This window comes from Olea europaea, chromosome 18, assembly GCF_002742605.1.
Source record: "Olea europaea var. sylvestris chromosome 18, O_europaea_v1, whole genome shotgun sequence".
NCBI classification, from domain to species: domain Eukaryota; kingdom Viridiplantae; phylum Streptophyta; class Magnoliopsida; order Lamiales; family Oleaceae; genus Olea; species Olea europaea.
Genome location: NC_036254.1, coordinates 23,855,078 through 23,861,524, shown reverse-complemented (window position 1 = coordinate 23,861,524; position 6,447 = coordinate 23,855,078). Strand labels below are relative to the sequence as shown.

The 6,447-nt window shown below is 36.2% G+C and overlaps 1 pseudogene; it reads left to right on the top strand.

Annotated features, from left to right (window-relative positions):
- The first annotated feature begins 4,555 nt into the window (after nucleotides 1-4,555).
- LOC111366889 overlaps nucleotides 4,556-6,447 on the top strand; it is a 2,054-nt pseudogene continuing 162 nt past the window's right edge.

The window sequence follows — 6,447 nt, the reverse complement described above, 5'->3', positions numbered from 1 at the left end:
TTCGGGCACCGAAGAATATGAGAGAACAAATAAGGAAGAGAGCAGTAATATTATGAGGAATGTAAAATTGCATTACCTTAACATGATGCTGAGAACCCATTTAGCCTGACTTTTGAAAAGTTAAAAGGAATTTTTAAAATTTGGCTAATTTTATGAAAGTTGTTTCTAGTTAGAAATATTTTTAGAGAAAGTTGGTTCAATATAACTTTATATAATAGCACTTCCAGAGCCCTTTTAAAAATTAGTTTTCAAATAAAAATTTAAGTAACTTCTTCCAAAAGATCTTTTATAGGAAACAAAAGTAAAAGTCATCCCAAATGGGCTTTGAGTGTGAACTTTTATAGTAGAAGAAGATGAATAATATTGTAGGATGAAAAGACATGTGGGCTTATCCTGATGGTTGATGTGTCTTCTCCCATGTGTAACTCAATCAATCTTAGGTTCAGGGCTATTTAATATTTCTGAAAAAGTAGTCATCATATAGCCTAGATCTGACTTCTGAAAAAGACTAAAAATTTGATAGTAAGACATCTGCCATAGGGATAATACATCAATAAACCATATGAAGATCTCGTATGAAAGGTCTCTTATAATAGGTGAAGTGGGATATGTATTCTCTCATTAAAATGTTAACTGTCTCAAATTTAATCTACAACTACTTAAAGCATATCATCTATGTCTTGAAGGATCGGCCTCTACATGTCTTCTCAACTGAGATGATGCATCAAGGTCTACTATCTCAATATATGGCCTCGACTAAGCCAGGTAAGATAGTGACGTCGAGTGTAGGCCTAATTGAACTAACTAATTGACTGTCATGTAATTGTTGTGTGGAGTTTCATTAGAAGAGGTGTAATAATATGTGTGTGTGTTTTCTTTTTTATTTTTAGGAGCAACAATACAATATTATGTTAGAATATTAATATTTGGTAATGAAAGATTTATTTATTTACAATTAATATATCTTTTATTAAATCATAACCAATAAATTGCATCTAAAATGCATAACTCATCTTGATAAAAAAAATTCCAAGATTATTGAGTGACATAAATTATGGGAAAAATTGCAATAGTAGTCCCTAACCTTTTAATTTTTGTAGACTTTATCCTGACATTCATTTTGTACTGGCGGATGTTTCCAACCTTTCATAAATATGCACTTGGGGTCCATCGGGATGGAAACCGTCCAAAAATCTATTAGTTGACCTAGAAAATAAAAAAAAATGAGGTACTTTGACGATTTTAAGGAGGGGCAATTTCATCCATACAAATTTCCCCCCAGCAATTGTTCAAATCACTGTACATTTCCTCCATTTCATTCGATATTTACTCTCTCTCTCTCTCTCTCTCTTCTAGTAATTATTAGAAGCTTTTAAAAAGAGATGAGGATGACCATCTTAGATGTATGAACTTGAACCCGGGAAAAGGTTTATTTGCTATCTATAGCGTCAGGATATGGGAGGATGTAATTTCTTCAACTGGGGTGACTCGCTAATGTGTGCAAAATCCAAGGAGCCAATCCTTGGAGTTTTATGGATTATGAGGGAGATAGAAGCTAAAATAAACACCCTTCGTTCTAGAGTCGTAGTGCATGGAAGACTTATCTCATTGGATTTGTATGTGGAATGGCTTTGGACCTAGATCCGAGTTAGATTTCAGCTAAGATGTGGGGTTTATATGTTGTTATGTGGGCCTCCGTGTTACAAATCATGTTGTCCATGCTTTTCTAACTTATTTTCTAGTAATAAAACATGTTATTATTAAGTGTTGCTTCGATTTTTCCCTTCTTCTATTTTCCTCTTCTTTGCTGAAAATGAATTACTCAGAATAAAAGAAAAAATTTATTTACCAACGTTATGGAGATGGTGGAGCGATGGTCCAAAACCTCTTGCAAAATTATCGGATATGGTCCCAAATGTTTTCCATTTGTCTCAGCAGAAGTCCTAGTCCTTTTAAACAAGCTACGACACAAGTCCCAAATATTTTAATGAGTTGCAGTGGAGGTCCTTAACCTTTTTTTAGACTTTTAGACAAAATTTGAACTAATTATGAACATTTATACACCTGTTCACTTTGAAAACATAAAACAGAAAATTGAAAGTACAATAGTGAATTAAATGACTGAAATGTTGAACATTCATTTTATTTTCAATGGGAATATACATCATCAAAAAAGCATTTCAATACAAAATCAGTCTAACATATCAAAATGTCAGCATTGTACAATAACGTTATTAATTTCACATTGCAAAAGATCATGGACATTACAAAATCAGTCTAACATATCAACAAATCTTCAGTAAAAGCTAAGTTTCTTTACCATTTTTCTTCTTTGCTTGTGTCCGTGCCTCGTTGGATGTAGATGCTTTTCTCTTGCTTTATGATGTTATTGGCTGTGATTGTTGTTGACTATTTGCTTGTGAACCTGGTTGGGAACTTCCTTTTGTAGGCAAGGAGGCAGTGCATGTTATTTTGTAATAGCTTGTACCTCCACATCTTTTATATGTCATCTTCATATCCCTTCTTGCAATTTTCGTTCCTACAAGTGGCTCAACTTGGGACCTTTTTCTCATTTTCTTTGGTTTGCCAGCCTATTTCTTTTTTATAGGTAGATCAAGAGCATGTCAACCAAGTTTTGAACATAACTTAATACTTGACATTGGTTGGATAACTTGACGTTGGATCTACCAGGTTGGTTGTAGGGTCAAACCAAATGTCATTCCTAGCTTTTGAGGAGGAACCACCTTCTTCAGATTTACTTGGAATGCTTTTTAGATCATCCGAGTCATTTTAATATGTTCCATCATTATCTTCACCACTTGCTTTGCCCTGATTTCATCTATCAAACTTTCATCACCAATATTAAGAGGTATAGTCAACTTGAAGAATACATCTTTTATCGCTGTCATGCGCAGCTACACATTCATTTTGCTAATACTCTAGATCACTGAACCCCTCCAGCAGCCCTTCTTCAAAGTCATATTCTCCGTCTTCCCAATGCGACTCAAAATGCATATCAACATCTGGCTCCACAGTTTGAGCAGCAGGGGCACCATATGATCTTCAATAAGAAGCTCTACATTTTCATCAACCAGAGGTGAAGCATTATCAGTAGGATGTTCCAAATTTACATGAGTGAGTGTTGCATTTACATTTCCAATCTCCACATTTTGTTCAATCCCATCTCCAACAATTTGTTCAGTCTGAGCAACCATGTTTTGAATAACCGCAGTTTCCTCATTTTCACAAGCAAGGGTTGCATCATTTAAATTTTCAACAGGTATGCATCTGGTTCATTATTTATAGCTTCATCATCTGCAAGTTCATCATTTTCACCTGTAACGTGTGCACCATCCTCCTTAACATGGGTTGCATTATGCACATTTTCAACACGGTATGCATCCAGTGCAACTTTATGGTAAAATATGTTGGAAAAAATGGTTTAATGGGTCAACTTTGAGCCCAAATTTCAGTGGGACCCACCTTTTAAATAATACGGGACCTAGCATATTCACGTTCTACTCCACGAGATGATTAACGTGATATATTTATTTATCGAAAACCATTTAAAATTGAATGAAATATTAAGTGTTAAAGTAACCCACATAAACTAAGGATTATGGAAGAATTTGATTTACCAAACACTTATCCCACATAGGAAAGTTAAGAAACTTTGGTGTGGTTTATAAGGTGGAAGTTTGGAATTGGGTTTGGGCCCCAAGGGGTACCAATAGTCTTTGGAAGGGAGAAGACCTATATCCTATTGGGTTCGGTCATAAACCCACACGCGCGCGTCGCCGCCGCTGTCCGTCCGTCCGACCGGCACGAGCCCGTGCCCGTGCCCTAACTTTTTGGACAAAATTTATTTAAAATTTTGGACCAAATTGTAAATAATCAAATTCTTGGGTACAAAATGAAATTTAAATTTTGGCTTATTCCGGGTGTTTTATTTTCTTTTTAACAGTCGACTGTTTCGACTGTTCACTGACCAAATAGTCGACTGTTAGCCGACTTAACAGACACGACTTTTAAGAACAGTATGTCTGTTCGGATTTTTGAGGCTTGTCTGAAAGGTGATGACTGTTCGAATGGCCACGAACAAGTCTATAAATAGCTAGCCTTTCTACCAGAAAATTTACACCATTTTCATTGCAAACTTTCTGTGCTTTGAATCTCATTTCCCTCTCTCTCGTTCTGATATTGTCTCGAAGTAAAAAACACTTCGTTGAGTTCGTTGGAACTCCTACAGACTGCAGTGCTGCTTCCGTAGGAGACGAAAAATTCGTTCTATCCTGGGAAACGATTGCTGGACGCCTTTAGCACCATTGAAGGTAGCAAATTCGTTTTAAGGACACATCGTGAAGTCGGTGGGCTCGAATTACAATTTTGGATCTTGTTGATCAATTCTTGCATTCAGGTAATTCTGTCGGATTGTTTTCGAAGGAGTGCATTCAAACTCCAGAAACAACAATCTTAAAACGAATTTGTTTTTTCAAATATTATTTGTTTCTGTTTCTACTCCTTCTTATCGTTGATCTTCTGATTGCATTCAGAAATGGCAACTTCTGGTACCACACTCCCGAATATGACCGGGGAAAAACCAGAAAAGTTTAATGGGTCAGATTTCAAGCGTTGGCAACAAAAAATGCTTTTTTATCTGACGACATTAAATCTGGCTAAATTTCTCAAAGAAAACGCGACTTCATATACCGAGCAAGACAGTGATGCTGAAGAATTGGCTGCGGTTGATGCATGGAAGCATTCTGATTTCTTATGCAGAAATTATGTGCTTAATGGACTAGATAACACATTATATAATGTGTACTGCAATGCTAAGTTTGCAAAAGAACTGTGGGAATCTTTGGACACAAAGTACAAAACTAAAGATGCCGGCACGAAGAAATTCATTGTCGGTCGTTTTTTGGATTATAAAATGGTTGACAACAAGACTGTCATATCCCAAGTTCAAGAACTTCAGATCATACTTAGCGACATCCATGCCGAAGGAATGAAACTAAGTGAATCATTCCAAGTCGCTGCACTAATTGAGAAATTACCACCTTCATGGAAGGATTTCAAGAATTACCTCAAGCACAAGCGGAAGGAAATGAAACTTGAAGATATCATTGTCCGTTTGAGAATAGAAGAAGACAATCGCAAAACGGAAAAAAGGAATGGTGCATCTACTTCGATGGAACCAAAAGCCAACATTGTAGAAGGAGGCTTCAAGACAAGTAAAAAGAGGAAGCACAATGGGGAAGGACAAATTGGTTCTTCAAAAACTGCTAAAAAGTTTAAAGGCAACTGTTATAATTGTGGCAAGGCAGGACATCGATCCAAGGATTGTCGAAAACCAAAAAATGTGAAGGGAAAACTAACCAGGCCAATGTAACAGAACATGAGAACCTCACTGATAAGGTACAAGACATAAATCTTTCTGCGGTCGTCTCTGAATGCAACTTAATTGGAAACACTAAGGAGTGGTGGGTAGTTACTGGAGCTACTCGTCACATATGCTCAAACCGCGGGATGTTCTCTACCTACAAAGCAATGGATCATGATGAATATCTTTACATGGAAAACTCGTCATCTTCCAAGGTAGAAGGACATGGGAAGATAGTGTTGAAAATGACAAGTGGAAAAGAGCTCACTCTAAATGATGTTCTTCATGTGCCCGATGTTAGAAAAAACTTGGTATCTGGTTCTCTACTAAGTAAGAATGGGTTTAAACTAGTATTTGTCTCGGACAAATTTGTACTATCAAAGAATGAAATGTTTGTAGGAAAAGGCTACCTGAATGAGGGGCTCTTTAAATTGAATGTAATGACTGTTGTACCTCCAATTATGAATAAGAATACATCTTCTTCTTACTTGCTTGAGTCATTTAACATTTGGCATGAACGATTAGGACATACAAGTTATAACACTTTGCGTAGACTAATCAAATTAGATTTATTACCAAAGTGTGATTTAAATCCTAATCACAAATGCGATATATGTGTAGAAGCCAAAATGTCACGTCTACCCTTTCGTTCTGTTGAAAGAAGTACCGAACCCCTAGATTTAATTCACACCGACATATGTGATTTAAAATTTGTTCAAACTAGAGGAGGTAATAAGTACTTTATCACTTTTATCGATGATTGTACTCGATATTCCTATGTGTATTTGCTCAAAAGTAAAGACGAAGCAATTGAAGTGTTTAAACACTACAAGTTAGAAGTTGAAAATCAACTTAGCAAAAGGATTAAGGCCATAAGAAGTGATAGAGGTGGTGAATATGATTCACCATTTGAGAAATTCTGTTCGGAACACGGAATTATTCATCAAACTACCGCGCCTTATTCTCCTCAATCTAATGGTATAGTTGAACGCAAAAATCGAATATTGAAGGAGATGATGAATGCTATGTTAATAAGTTCTGGATTACCGCAGAACTTGTGGGGG